The sequence below is a fragment of the Nannobrachium achirus genome (genome assembly GCF_963921795.1).
Source record: "Nannobrachium achirus genome assembly, chromosome: 5".
Lineage (NCBI taxonomy): Eukaryota > Metazoa > Chordata > Actinopteri > Myctophiformes > Myctophidae > Nannobrachium > Nannobrachium achirus.
This window is the reverse complement of record NC_137814.1, coordinates 9,943,206-9,959,343: the sequence shown is the minus strand read 5'-3', so window position 1 is coordinate 9,959,343 and position 16,138 is coordinate 9,943,206. Positions and strand designations below refer to the sequence as shown.

Here is a 16,138-nt window from a genome sequence, read left to right as displayed (position 1 = left end):
CTGTCAACATTGATTGATTGAATACTTTATTAACAGCTTGCAAAAAGTACAGAGGTGCAGTTATACAACAATGCTAAAAGGATAACACAAAAGGCCCTAAGGGGCTTGTTTCCATTGTGGTCCTGTGTATTCAATTCATCAAGAACACAGGCCCGTCTTGTGCAGACAATTGCGATAACTGACGATGGCAGTGCTGACAATGTCACTCCGTTGCATCCTATGCAGGAAGCATAACGTGACATAAAAGACGAGAGCGCAACAGCCTTTTCATTGGCCCGGTAGCTAATCCACAACATTTTTTTTTTTTTTTTTTTTTAATCATTTTTATCCCACGATTTTGCAACCCATTTTCACCCAGTGCCAATTGCCTATGTAATCCTGGGCTCTGCTCTCCCTCTGCCACGCCTGGGGAGACAACGGACTGACCTCATGCTTCCTTCAATGCATGAGTAGTCCAAGTTGTTTCTTTTCACCTGACAGGGGGGATTTCCCCGGGATGGACGTAGCGCGTGGAAGGAACACGTTATTCCAACCAGTTATTTTCCCCTCCATCAAGCACCCCAGCTGGCCAGGGGGAGGCATTATTGAGACCAGGATTACTGCATGTTTTTGTGAGGGTATCAACCCTAGGAGACACGGGGAGAACATGCAAACTCCACACAGAAAGGCCCTATCGCCGACCCCACCTAGGGTGTGGGCACTGATGATGCGGAGGGAGAAACACACCCCCAGCACTCACAGCATCCCCCGGCGGGAATCGAACCCAGGACCTTCTAACTGTGAGGCGAAGCGCTAACCACTGCACCACCGTGCCCCCAATCCACAACATTTGTGACATTTATCAATTTCAATATCAAAACTATTTACATCACACACACAAAAAAACAAGCAACTTTAAGGAAAAAATTGAAACACTTATACATTTGTTTTTTTTGTGGCAGGTAAAAATACCCCACCCTGCATGAGAGAGTGCATTATCTCCGCTAGGGATGGGACGATACGCGTTATTATCGTTTATCGTGATAAAAAAACACTCACAGAGATGTAATTCATCGTTCGTGATATCATCCTCCGTCATGCACTGGTATCAATTCACCTTTTATTTGCTGAGCTGCATATCAAGTAGTAAAGGGACTTGATACAGTCTTTTTTTCACTCTCTATCAAATGTCTTTGCCAATAAATAGCTGATCTACGAGCTCACAACGCGTCGCAATCTTGAGAGCTTGAGATCTGCTATTTTTTGGCAAATGTTCCGCCCCAGGATAATGGATTTTGATTATCGCGATAATATCTTAAATCGCAATTTATTTTGTCACAATAATCGTGATATGAAATGTTCATGTCGTTCCATCTCTAATCTTCGCCATGCTTGATGAAAACCAGCGCTCTGTCTGTTTATGCAACTCCGCGCACGGAGGAAGATGGACACGTTAATCTATGAGGCCGTCTTACATAACAATGGCCCATAATCATCAGGTCACATCTGCATTTAATGAGGAAGTATTTACTAGCCATGCAGATTGCAGAGCACGTGACATAATAATTACATTCTGAATCAGACACATGTGGCCTCTGTTAATAACCCGTATCAAGGGCTCACATCTGGATGGGATCTGCGTCTTCATGCAGGGACAGAGTATAAAGGTCCCCATAGAGCAGGGGTGGGCAACTTTGATGATGGCGAGGGCCGCTATATTTCCACCTTCACTCCAGAGGGCCACATTGCATATTGCTAGCCTACGTCCAACTTTGTCATTCTAGTATCTCATACAAAAGAAGCTAAAATAGCAGATCTACAAGCTCAAAACGCGTCGCGCTGCGACGCGTTTTGAGCTTGTAGATCGGCAAATTTTGCTTCTTTTGAATTGGAATTCTGAATTCTTTTTTGTTATTTTTTAATTGGAATCCTGAAATGTAACGTTTTGATTTAATGTCAAATGCATTTAGTTATACTCATGTTAACTTTATGAACTTAAAAACAAATACTTTGGACATAAAAAAATACATTTTTAATACTACTATACCAGGCTACTAAGATAGACTGAAGTAATTAAAGCGGCTCATGTTTGCACGTTTGGAATTGTAACAGCTGAAAGCAATAATATATCAGTATTCTGATATTAACCCGAGGGCCGCATTTAGTGAAGGTGGGGGCCGCATGTGGCCCCTGGGCCCCCAGTTGCCCATGTATGCCATAGAGGGAACAGAGCATCTATCACAAAACTATAAGTGGAAATATATATTAATTCCCACTGAAATGAGGGGTCACACACCTTAAAACTTTCTCTGTAAATATACAGTAGCTATTTGTATTGGTTGATGACATGTATTAATGTGTTAATATTCTATGCTCTGTTGATGAATTGAATAAGTAGGACCACAATGGAAACAAGTCCCTGCAGGACGTTTTTGCACGTAATCCTCTGCTTTTAGCCTAAGTCTTTTACTGTCTCTATTGAATCACGGGTCAGACATGGAAGTTATGGATTACATTGTTTCATATATAAGTGGAATGTAATTGCTTATCTCTCCGTGACTTCATAAACTGATGATCAATATACGTTGTTTAGCCCTGGTTCTGACAGTGCTTCAGCTTCTGTGTAAAATGTAATCAATGATAGTTGACTGATTGAGCAATACTTAGTGTATCTCTTTATAAATGAGAATCCATCAATGTGAAGATGAATGGACCCCTTTGGCTTTGATGTCACTCTGGTGTTACAGTATTGCGCAGAATGCTGCACCATATCACTGTACAATGTTGAGGTACTTTTACTTTACTGGAGCATTTCCAATTGTTATACTTTTACTTTTACCCCACTGCATCTCAGAGTCAAATATTGTACTTTTTACTCCACTATACAATTATTAGAAAACTTATAGTTACTAGTTACTTTTTAAATTAGAATTTGGTGCGACGCCCCTGCTGGGTGTGACGGACAGACGGATCAGATTCAGCAACACGCAGCGTTCATTCCTTCCCACAATGCTCTGGGGGAAGCATCTGCCTGTCTGACGCTTCAAAATCTGTCCACTAATTCTGGACACAAAGCCTGGATCAAATGCGGCCTTTCTGCACGCTAGCACAGAGACTTAGACACTAATAAAACCATTCGTTTTAACTTAAATCTGTCTGTTTTCTCACAGCGTTTCACAACACACAATATATCCCCGCAAGACAGACTACAGAGAGGGAGGGAATGAGGGTGAGAGACACACACAGAGAGAGAGAGAGAGAGAGAGAGAGAGAGAGAGAGAGAGAGAGAGAGAGAGAGAGAGAGAGAGAGAGAGCAAGAAAGCAGAGAGGCAAGGAGATTTAGAGAAAGGGTGGACAGTGACAGGGAATGAGTGAGAGACAGGACAGAGAGAGAGGGAGGGAGGGGGGGAGGGAGGGAGGGAGGGAGAGAGAGAGAGAGTAATTGAATGAATGACACAATCCTGTGTAGTGCTTTCCAGAGTGAAGTGTTTGTTCCACAGGCAGATTGCTGGCATGGTGGTGGTGTTAGCAGGGGGATGTGATGAAAGCCAACCGGCTGAGATATTTGATTCCACTGTGAAAATTCAATCTCAATGTCGCTACATTTCATATCAAAAAAAAAAGAAGAAGAAAAAAAAAAACACTGCAGAAACAAATTGCTTGTGACTGATTAGGGTTTAATCGAGATGAATTGACATCATGGCAATGAAGACTAATATATAAAGCCTGTTCTTATTTTTAGTTCCACATTTTCTGACAGCCTGGCCATGAGTAAGGAGGGTGCGTAGCGTTGTTCCGACGTCCCATCAGTCAGACGATACCAAACCCTAACCTTGACCCTGACCTCAGTAAAACTATGCCGCCCTAAACCTAACCCTGACCCTAAACCTAAGTCGTACCAATGGGACGTCGGAGTTGGACTATCGAGATTTTCCTAAGTAAGGAATGACAATTTAATGTGTACCAGTGTACCAAGACTCCCTAATCGGAGCTAAGCAACCGTCAGGTCACATAAACAAACTTTAGAAGGCAATGGTAGCCAATCAGGAGGGACTATGGGAAATGAGACAGATCCATGTTGATGACATGACTTTAGAGATACTGTGTACCGCTTTGCGTGATTTTAAGGCAAATCTGCAGTGTCCAAAAATGTGGATTGCAAGAATCGGCCACATGGTGGCGCTAGAAGAGGGGCATGTGAGAAATGAGGGGTGGAGGTTCTGGTTTTGCAGCCAACTAAAATAGGGCTAAAGTCGTTAACTCTTCAGATTTTACTGTGTATAAGGGTTGATTTCCTTGGTCAAGGCCACCTAGTAATGACAAAATTCTCTCAACTTCTTTTTTAACCCATTATGCCTAAAATTATTGAAAGCTTTAACTATTGAAAAATACCAGATCTACAAGCTCACAGCGCGGCACCGAGTGCCGCGCTGCGAGCTTGTAGATCTGCTATTTTTGAAAAATCGCGAAAATTTTAATTTTGACCCGATTCTATAAGTGTCTTTTTGAATCCTTCAGCGCGGCACTCGGTGCCGCGCTGTGAGCTTGTATATCTGCTAATAGTTAAAGCTTTCAATAATTTTAGGCCTAAATGGGTTAAACAGGGAGAACTCATCACATATTAAAGGAGCAGCGTGGTGCCGGCCTAAACAGACCATGGAGCAGTCATCATCAGCGTTGCCAGATTAGCGAGAAAAGCAAGCAACCAGGTCTAATGAAAACAAGCCCAAAAGAAGCGACTGGGTCTCACTTTGTTAAATTAAACCTATGTATTTTCAAATAGCCGATCTACAATCTCACAACGGTGCCGTGGCATTGGTCCGACATTTCATTGTTCCTACATCCCATTAGTCCGAATCTGGTGAATGTTAACCTGGTGAAAATACTATGCCTAAAACCTAAACCTATCCCTAACCCTAACCTCAGTAAAACTATGCCTAAACCTAACCCTATAACCAACCAAACCTGAAGCCGGTGGGACGAACGCTTCTCGAGATACGCGGATTACATACACGCACGCTCACAGAGACCTCTCGCATTTATTGTAAGATGAGATGTACTGTAGGACTAATGAGATGTAGGACTTATGGGCAGTCCCCCTCACAACACGTCACGATGAGACACGTTGTGAGCTTGTAGATCTTCAAAAAAAGCCCAAATAAGCAACTATACTTCCGAAACAAGTCCGCCCCTCCCCCCCAAAAAAAGAACGCTACCCGCAACTATACCAATATTTACAAGCGACTTCACTTCACAGAAAAACAACCCCAAATGTGCTTATACTAAGCAGACATGGCAACAGCTAGTCATCATGGCCAGGCAGATGGAAAGTGTGAGGTGGAGCCACACTCTGCCCGGGGCGGAGCGGAGACGGACAGACTCACCCACCCACCGGCTGGCGCTGCCACAAGGACAGGAAGTCCACTTAGCAACTGTACCAAAACATGAATGAAAACAGAGGAAAGTGGCTGGGCGGGGTTCGCTCCCTGGAAGGATGACTTCTTGAAGAGCTTATTTTTCCCTCCATGAGAGAAGGAAAATATATGTGCTGTGTTGTTGTACTGAATGTAATATGTAGCCTCGTGTAATGTTCCCCAAAAGCTAGATTAGGAGATATTCTGAATCTGCACATTTACAATAATAAAGGACATCTATCGAATCTTATCTTGAAGTGTTCGGTGTATTCGCCGTTAGACAGTAAATTGGGCAGTTTTCACACTTTCAGAGATAGAACATCTTGGTATTTTACAATGTACATGAGATTTAATTCGATATAATTCTATAATATAAGTGCTAGTCTGACGACATGAAATACTAAACGTAGCACATCAGCAAGGCTTTAGAAGCATGGGAGCGCTTTGCAGTATCTCAGAAGATGTTCAACAGCACTAACTCATCCTACAGGTGAATGGTGCATTTATATAACGTCTTTTGTCCACAGTGCTTTACATTACACCTGAGGCGAAGGAAACCATGCAAGGCACCAACCTGCTCATTGGGAGCAGAAGGGATTCAGTGTGTTGCTCAAGGACACTTCCACATTAAGCCAGGAGGAGCCGGGGATCAACCTGGGAACCCTCCGACTCCTAAGCGGACGCTCTATCTCATGAGCCACTAGGGGTGGGCGATATTGTGATAATTATCGTTGAGACGATACAATGTCTCCACGATATGCCTTTTCAGAGATATCGTATATATCGTGATACAATTGAGGGAGCCTTGTAAGAAATCCTGTTGAATCGTTAATACAGAGATTCATTGCAGAATTCAATTTAAACCTGCATTTTGGTCTAAATCAGTAGTTCTCAAACTTGAAAATGTCATGGTCTCCCCTTAACTCTGACAGTTTACAAATGAAACCAAATGGACCCGTAAGGGTCCATTTGGTTTCATTTGTATACTGTCAGAGTTACATACTTGTAAAGTTCAAATTAGACCTCCCAAAAGGAACCCAGAGAGTCTAGTTTTTGTCTTTTTGTCTAACTTGAAAAATAATCATAAAAACCAATGTGAAAAAGAATCGTGATAAAATCGTGTATCGTGATACAGCTTGGGAAAATATGGTGATATTGTATTTTTCCATATCGCCCACCCCTATGAGCCACTCATGCCCCTACAGCAGGGCTACCCAACGTAAGATGGCTCAGGTGCCACTCAGCAGAATACCATAAGTCCAAGGGTGGCAAGCTGAAGATGACGGTCCTATTTGACATTTAGACAATGGTTTTGTAACACACTACAGTACATTACTTGACTAAAAATTAAGGTAACACAGAAAACAACCACATTTCCATCTATAAGGCCAAACCTCATTGAACATAAATGTCATGGAAATGAGTAATGATGAAATGATGTAGTTTCCTCTTTAGGAACAAACAAAATAGCAAAAACGTCTTGTATAAAACAAGACAAAAATTGTTTCTTGGGGTTTTGGAGAAAAACTGAAAAACGACATCAGAAATTATTTGTCCACAGTGAAAGTAGACAAAATATATTCTTATTGCTATGACCATGACGGGCCACATATAGACATGCCGCAGAGGCCGCATGCGGCCCATGGGCGCTGCCTTACAGGAACTATTCCTCTAGGTTGGGCTGTCTGTCTGCTAGCTCTCCTGACAGATCCACAGCCTCATCCCAAGTAGGGCTGTCACGATTACGACATTTTACATGACGATTAAGTGTCACTCAAATAATTTTGATTAACGATTCAATCGTGTTTTTGTCGTTGACAATTACATTTCTGTTTGGCTTGTAGGCTTTGAAGTTGCACATGGCAGATGTGACACATAACCTAAATATACAAAGAAATGACTGACATATTTGACTACTTTACACATTAAAAAGAACATTGATAGTGGAAATAGCCGATCTACAAGCTTGTATATCTGCTATTTCCACTATTTTTTTTAATGTTTGAACATATATAAACATTTTTCAACATGTAAACGATTATGACGATTATCACAAAATAATTGCGATTATGTCAAATAATTGCGATTAGACGATATGTAATAATTGTGACAGCCCTAATCCCAAGCTGTGTACTGATCTAAACTCAACAGGAGTAGGCTGATCCTCACCGACTTGAATGCAGATGCTCAAGTGATTACTGGAGCAGAGCTAACTGAGCATCAATGAGATCAGTGCTGGTATCAAACATAATGCGAACAAAGGAACCTGTCAGACAAGCGCCTGGGTGATTCTGTTTCTTTATTATGTGCGTGCCGTGTGTGTGCGTGCGTGCGTGCGTGCGTGTGCGTGTGCGTGCGTGTGTGTGTGTGTGTGTCTGTGTGCGTGTCTGAGCGCATGCATGAATTCACTATCAAATGAAGCATCACGTTAGTTCATGCAGAGCATGGCAGTCGCATACGCTCAGCTGTAATCAGCTGTCAGTCTGCTGATTGCTTTCAGCCACGCTTTCCTACACACCGATCACACCTCGCTTTGCACAGGTTTGGGAACATCTTAAAAAGCGGACCCATTAACGCCAAGTTTAACTGTGTTCCATATGCTGCAATAAATGGTAAAAAAATAAATGATAAATCTACTTTGACGTGAGTGTTCCTGACTGAACAGAGTTCACAGTTGGTCCAGTAGTCTATAACCTGATTTAGATTGAGGGTGTCACAAACTAATTCCAACATCAGCACTATAATATCGTTCACCATTGTATTTTATTTTTATAGTTGATTTTTAAAACTATACTTTTATAGTTATAGTTATAGTGCTCATTGTGAATGGCTCTTAACTCTATAGTAAAGCCTATCTACTCACGCGCGTTGCACTGCACTGCACTGCGTTTTGAGTGACACTTGCACGTAACCAAGTATAAATCAGGCTTAATATACCATCATGTGCGCATAACCAGTAAAGAAGTCATCCTAGACTGCCATAACAAGCTAACAAGCCATGAAGCCATCCATCCTAGACTGCCAGTGGGGATGAGAGTGGTTGGCTGGTTGGTGCTGTGTCAGGACCTCTCTCTCTCTAACACTTTCACAGCAGTCATAATTGTTTTTACGGCGTGGCCAAAGGCCAAGCCGTCTAGAACAGGGATTGTCTGCATGCCTGTCCCCCTCAAAGTAGATCAATCACAGCTCGCCATGCCAGATGCATGAAACAGAAGCACCTCCGGGGGCCATTAAGTGAACTCGGCATGAACACAACCAGGAAATGCTGGGTGAGGTGAAACTTGTGATAAATGTGAAAGTTGTATCGCAGCTAATCTATGCATATAAACGTTATTTTTAGTTGCGCTACGGGCTGCGGGGCTCTAAGGGTGGTGATGTCGTGTGGCGTGTCTGGTCAAAGCACAGTGAATTAGCGTTTGGGATCTTTCGCGCCACCAGCCATGGCTTAATTTCTCCGGTTGGTGACAGCTAATCTCTCCAGGGAGACAGCGGATTAGAGCATCTTGCATGGAGCTCCTCGGGAGCCCTGTCTACCATTACAGGGGATCCCTACTTAATGTATTTAGTAGTAAGTCTGAAGTCACATGGGGACACGAGGATGACAGTGACATGCTTCAGTAATATTATCAACAATGCCGGGGGACGGCTTACAGTGGTCCATGTCTTTGTTGGTTTTATGGCATGGCATGAGACAGATACAGAGATCTACGTTGATGCATGTCGGTTCCACCACTCTGAAAATCACTCTAATTCTTTCTCCCACTCCTCTGCGAAATGCACGCCATACTGGAAGTTGATTGCATTTCTAGATTTTGTCAGAGACGATTGATGTCATATATGATGGACCTCATAGATGATTGATGCAGGCTGTGCATTTAGTGGGAAAGCCCCTCTGAAGCTGTTTCCATGTGGATCCCGAGATCCACAGTGAGACAGAATGGTACAGCACCTGCAATAATAAATACTGTTACACAGTAATACTGTATTCCCCCATGTCTTCAGCTATTATCAAGTAGAATTTAAAGCAGGGGAGAGAGGACTATTTAATGATATGCCTGTTGCTCAGTCCACTATAGCTGTGTGAATTAAGTGAGGCACATAAAACATTTGCATTTGGGGGCAATGATATCTCCTCTTAAGACCGTTAAAACAGAATAATAATGTAAGCAAGTCTAATGAGGGCTTTTCATCTATCTAAAGCTCATTAACACCACAATATGAGAACTGACGACTAGGGATGAAGCTTGTTAATTTTTAGTGATAATGAGCACCTTATCGATCCTGCTTATTGAGCCGGGCTTTTATCGAGCCTACTATTGAGCGTTTTTTTAATATTTTGTGGAAAGATTTGAGACGAGAAATTCAGAACATAACTGGTATCTTTTTTTATTGGCCAGTTGTTGCAACTGTGAGTTTGTTGCTGACCACCATCTATGAAGATGACAATTGAAAAAAGTGACAAATATCATTAAATATCATTAAATCTATCATTCATTAGTGTGTAATAAGTTTTAAATAGCTTTATATTATGGATAGTAGTCCTGTAAATAATTTCTTGATCGCTTCTTGTCTGATTGTTTAAATATGACATCATGAGCCGCTACGCTCGATAACAATCTTGATAAGGCCAAAGCTTATTGATACCGGGTACTCAATAAATCTGTTATCGGGTTATCGAGCTACCCTTGTTTAGGGCTCCATCCCTACTGACGACCCTACTAAGCTGCTGCCCTCCAAAGGCAACAACACGCTAACTCATTTTTGGCTTTCGTGTTTATCCACTTGCAACCTGACGAAAATAGACAATTGTGAACTTGTATTGGTCTTGTGCAGCTATTTTCGCATCACAAGACCTGACAGTTGACACAGTATGAAACAAGGCTTAAGTGGTTAAAGGCAGAAGGTCATATCAAGGTCAGGTGTACAGATTAGTCTATAGCTAGATAAAAATCTATAAAAGTAGATAAGAGTAAGGAGGGGGTAATTAAAAAGCATAAACATGACCAAACATTACACACTCCATTACTTCCACAACAATGCAGCACAGGAGATGAACGATTGTGTCTTCTGTGTGGTCTGACAACCCGCTGCCGAGATATACCGATATCACCTCCAGATTTGACGCATCTTACAGCCCCAGTACCAAGACAACAAGAAGACCTCACAGTTAGTAGCCTACAGAGGGACAGCGCCAGAAGACACCAAATAAAGAGATTAAAATCAATCATCTGTGTATACTGTACTGTACACGTTGAAATACAGAGTGTTAACGTGAACCGTAAGGGTCCGTGCTCTCAGCTCTCAAATGAACGCTCAGGGTCTTTGCTGTGTGTGTGGAACGGACGGTACTTTAGTCGTAACAGATGGAGAGCGAGTGTTGAATATGCCCAGAGTGCCAACAGGAAGTGCATCGGTAAAAACGCTCAGGCATTAACACACGATGGCCCGCAGGTCGCCGCCTGCTCCCCTCATGAATTTGACGTCTCTGTCAACCAGCGACACATGCACAGGGGTGTCGCACCAAATTCTGGGCCCTGGGTACTTTAACTATTGAAAAATAGCAGATCTACAAGCTCACAGCGCGGCATCGAGTGCTGTGCTGCGAGCTTGTAGATCTGATATTTTTGAAAAATCTTGATCATTTTTTTTTTTTTTTTTTTTTTACCTATGTTTTTATGTCGGTGGTGCTCAAACATTTTCATGTGAAGGACCCCCAAAATGATAGGTATTTGGCCACGGACCCCCATCTCAAAATATTTTGTTCCAGCAGGGACCCCTCTGAAGTTCGCTTAAAAAAAAAACATATCCACCTGTTTCCGCAAGACTTTACTGTAGCATTATCTGCGGGACACTTCCGGTTAACAGCAGACATACAAGCTCACGTCGCGTCGCAGATGCAACCGTTGTGAGCTTGTAGATCACACTCGGCTGCGACGCCAGAAATGCCGCTCCCCTTCTACACAATGCACGATGGATGTTGGAAAGTTGTGGATAGTCTTATTCAAATATTTGCACAAATTTTCACAACTTTTCAAAAACAGCAGATCTACAAGCTCGCAGCGCGGCACTCGGTGCCGTGCTGTGAGCTTGTATATCTGCTATTTTTCAATAGCTAAAGTATAAAATAATTAAGGCCCCTCCACCTTGGGCCCTAGTAACTCAGTCCCACTAACCCCCCCCCCCCCCCTTGTGACGCCCCTGCACATGCGTACAGATAAAAAGACAGGCACGCCCCTTGTACATTCACGCATGTGACGGCACGCACTTGTATTTATTATACACTGAGGACAAGGACAAAACAAGTACTGTACACACACACAAAAAACACACATTTAGCCTCCCCCTACAGTACATCTCCGATGTCCTTCACCGGAGACGTGGTGCGAGGTGGCGACAGGAAATGGGAGGAGGAAGGAAGGCAGGAAGGCAGAAAGACAGCAGAGGAGGACACAGAGAAGCTACAGTACAGTTCAGTCCAGTCCACTCCAGTCCAGTCCAGTCCAGTCCAGTCCAGTCCAGTACAGTACAGTACAGTACAGGAGGCGGTCAGACTGGCAGTGACAGAGAGACAGGCTGGCCGTCAGGGAGGGTCCCATGGCGCTCCCCGGGCCCCCGGTTCATCCAGTCCCGACGGGGTAATGACAGCATAACTACAATCTGTTAAATCCCACCGGCTGGCAGCGGGCCAGGGAGACTGACTGACTGACTGACTGACTGACTGACTGACTGACTGACTGACTGACTGACTGCAAGTAGCAGGGGCGTCACAAGGGGTAGGAAAGTGGGACTGAGTTACCAGGGCCCAAGGTGGAGGGGCCCTAATAACTTCATCTATTGATAAATAGCAGATATACAAGCTCACAGCGCGGCACCGAGTGCCGCGCTGCGAGCTTGTAGATCTGCTATTTTTGAAAAGTTGTGAAAATCTTTGAATATATGTATTTTTTTAAGCGAACATTTCTAACTCAAATTTTGCTTCTGGGGGTCCCTGGAACTAAATATTTTGAGATCGGGGTCCGTGGCCAAATACATATCATCTTGGGGGTCCTTGACATTTTCACGATTTTTAAAAAATAGCAGATATGCAAGCTTGCAGCGCGGCACTCGGTGCCGCGCTGTGAGCTTGTATATCTGCTATTTTTCAATAGTTAACATTCATGGGGGGCCCGCAGTGAATCCTTGTACCCAGGGCCCAGAATTTGGTGTGACGCCCCTGGCAAGTAGCCCCACCACCAGCACCACCAGCAGTAGTGCTACTGGCATCTAAATGCATCAGCAGTGTTGCCATTGTGTGACAGGAATAAGCAACCAGGTCTTGGAAAACATGCCAAAAAAGAAGCGACTATAATAGGCTGCAAGTCTTATATTCTATACAGCATATAGAATACGATTAAAGTGAGACTTTCAAGAGACTTTAATCGTATTCTATATGCTGTATACATTTGAAACTAGCAGATCTACAAGCTCACAACAACGCTTGTGAGCTTGTAGATCAGCTATTTTCAAAGAAATCGTGAAATACAAAATGTGGAATATTTGTACGATTTTTTTTGTCACATTCTAACGACCTGTCCATACTTTGACCGAAACCGCCGTTTTCGGTCAAAAGGTCCTTTTCAACTATAAAATGTAATTCCTCGAAAGTTCTGGAATGCTTTTTCTCCAAACAATAGTTCTGAAATCAAACGAGAGTCTGATACAGGCCATCCCGGGGCCTTGTCGTAGCCTATTTAGCGGGCGGACATACCACCGACTGTGAGATGTGCTCGCCTCCTCCTCAGCCGCACAAAGCAGGGCAAAATCCTCCTCCTCCTCTGCCTCCTCTAACATTTCCTCCTCGTCTTCCTCCTCCTCCATAACCTCCTCATTACGTGCCACCGCTTCCAACTTCCAACGTGCCAACCCTCCGAACAGGAGCGAAGTATGAACATCCGACGCTTTTTTTTCGGAAAAGATAAAAAATAAAAAAGTTTATTTTTCAACCGAAAAGTTCCGTTCTGTCGAAGTATGGAGAGGCCTTAACGACGCAAATCTGGTGCGGGGCTTCCCTGGCACAACATATTTTCAGATGGGGTTTAGGGACAAATACATATACCTTCCCAGGGGCGTCACAAGGGGTAGGAAAGTGGGACTGAGTTACTAGGGCCCAAGGTGGTGGAGGGGCCTTAATTATTATTTTATACTTTAGCTATTGAAAAATAGCAGATATACAAGCTCACAGCGCGGCACCGAGTGCCGCGCTGCGAGCTTGTAGATCTGCTATTTTTGAAAAGCTATTTTTGAAAATTTGCACACATTGAAAATGTGTGCAAATCTTTGAATATATGTATTTTTTTAAGCGAACATTTGTAACTAACATTTTGCTTCTGGGGGGTCCCTGGAACTCAATATTTTGAGATGGGGTTCTGTGGCCAAATACATACCATTTTGGGGGTCCTTCACATGAAAAGGTTTGAGCTCCACTGACATAGAAACATAGGTTTTTCAAAAAAACCTCAGAAGGATTTGAAATATTCAAAGATTTTCATGATTTTTAAAAAATAGCAGATCTACAAGCTCGCAGCGCGGCACTCGGTGCCGCGCTGTGAGCTTGTATATCTGCTATTTTTCAATAGTTAAAGCACAGGGGCCCGCAGTGAATCCTTGTACCCAGGGCCCAGAATTTGGTGTGACGCCCCTGTACCTACCTACCTACCTACCTACATACGCAGCCGAACGCAGTACTTGCACTCTCTGCTGCTGCAAGTAATAATAATAAAAATAAATTCGAAGTAAGCCCAAATAAGCGACTACAATTTAGAAACAAGCCCAAATAACGCAACACGCACCAATATTTACAAGTAACTTAACAGAATAAGAAGCCCAAAGTTGCTTAGAATAAGCTGACATGGCAACACTGTGCGCCAGCTGGCTATGCCCCTACAGTACCAGCCTGCTTGCCAGCCTGCCAGCACTGCGGTTCTCAACCTGTGGGCAGCGGCCCTTTGGTGGGCCACAAGAATATTACGATTTAAATATATATATATATATACACACACATACACATATACATACATACATACATACATATATATATATAAATATATACTGTATATAGATAATGTTTTTAATTAACAATAAAAAAATTAAATGGTTGTTTGGCGAGTTTTCATTTCATTTCATTTGTGTGTGTGTGTGTGTGTGTGTGTGTGTGTGTGTGTGAGTGTGTGTGTGTGTGTGTGTGCGCGCGCGCGCTTGCGAGCATGCATATGTGCGTGCGCGTGCGTGTTTGAATATGTACATACACATGGGAACTGCAGAGTGTGTTTCTCCACAAGAATATCCACCTGTCTCTTTGATCCGTCTATGTGTGTGTAAATAATGAACCATTACGAGCTGCTATTATCGTGCGTGCGTGCATGCGTGTGTGGGTGCGTGCGTGGGTGCGTGCACATGAAACGGGGTCTCCCTGGGGAGTGTTTTCATCAGTTGAATAAACATACATCATACAGCCAGTACCGTGGCGCTCAGCGGGGGTAAATCACATTACTACCAAGCCCAGGAATAGCAGCGTGGCTTACACCCCGCTGTCTGTCAGTGGAACAGCAGACCAACCTAGTCTGCACCACAAACCTTCACTCCTGTGTGTGATGATGACTGACACTATCACACTGTCCTTAAATAAATTAGGAGAGGATTATGTGCGAAGCAAGAAAATCTTCAAAATAGCCAGCCTCTGACTTTCCCCGTTCTGAAATGGTTTAAAAAAAATCAAGCAAACATACACAAATAGCTGATCTACAAGCAAAAGCCCAAACAACCAAAATTGCCAAAATATCACATTATCTACAAGATCCCCACGCACGAGCTTGTAGATGCATTTTAGCTGTTCAAATCAAACTTTCAACTGAAAGAGCATTTTTATATGTATTATAAAAGTGTTTCCTCTCCAATGGAGAAAGAAAAAAAAACAAGACATGCTCCATTCCGCCCTGGCTTGTTTTCATGAGACACCAGGGGCACTTTCCTCAGAACCTAATCCCAATGACATCACACAGTGACGCTGGTTCACCAAAACCTAAAAAGGAACAGTCACTGAACAGTGACTGTGTTTCTGTGCACTACAATGCTTGGCCTATTTATGCATATATACTGTGGTTCTCAACCACGTGGGTCCCCACAAGATTCTTTTGGGAGGGCTCCCTTGATGACAGTAAAGTGACAATTTAAGACCTTTTTAATACCTCAAAAGAAAGAAAAGAAAAAGACCATTACTGAATCAAAAGTAATCAACAAACTACTATACTATAAAAACTGGTCAAACATTGGCCAAGTCGTCAATTCATTATAATAGGCAAACATTGAAAATAGACGATCGACAAGCTCACAGCGCATTGCACAGACCCCCATCTTTATATTACAAAAGAGTAAGTGATCTACTTCCGGGTCATGTATCGCTAACTTAAATACCAAACCACTTGGCCAAGATGTACTACATATGTACTAAATATAGCTTAAAAATTCAAACACCCATGTCACCTTTGCAAGATGTCGTTTCCAAACCTCTGTATACAGTTGTATTCGTTATTACCCTCATATTTTGCCTCTGTATAAAATAGTCCGCCGGTCAAATATGTCCGACCGGAAACGTGCGCTGCGGCACAATAGTTCCGCCACAATAGTCCCCCCCCCCCCCCCCCCCCCAATTTTTTTTTTTTAACGTTTTTTTTTTTTACGTTTTTTTTTTTTTACGTTTTTTTTTTACT

At 43.0% G+C, this 16,138-nt stretch overlaps 1 protein-coding gene across 1 annotated transcript in view; it reads right to left on the bottom strand.

Annotated features, from left to right (window-relative positions):
• mtcl1 (microtubule crosslinking factor 1) overlaps positions 1-16,138 on the bottom strand; it is a gene marked incomplete at both ends in the record, with an annotated part of 104,113 nt that overhangs the window by 42,779 nt on the left and 45,196 nt on the right. The gene's annotated exons all lie outside the window — the stretch shown is intronic.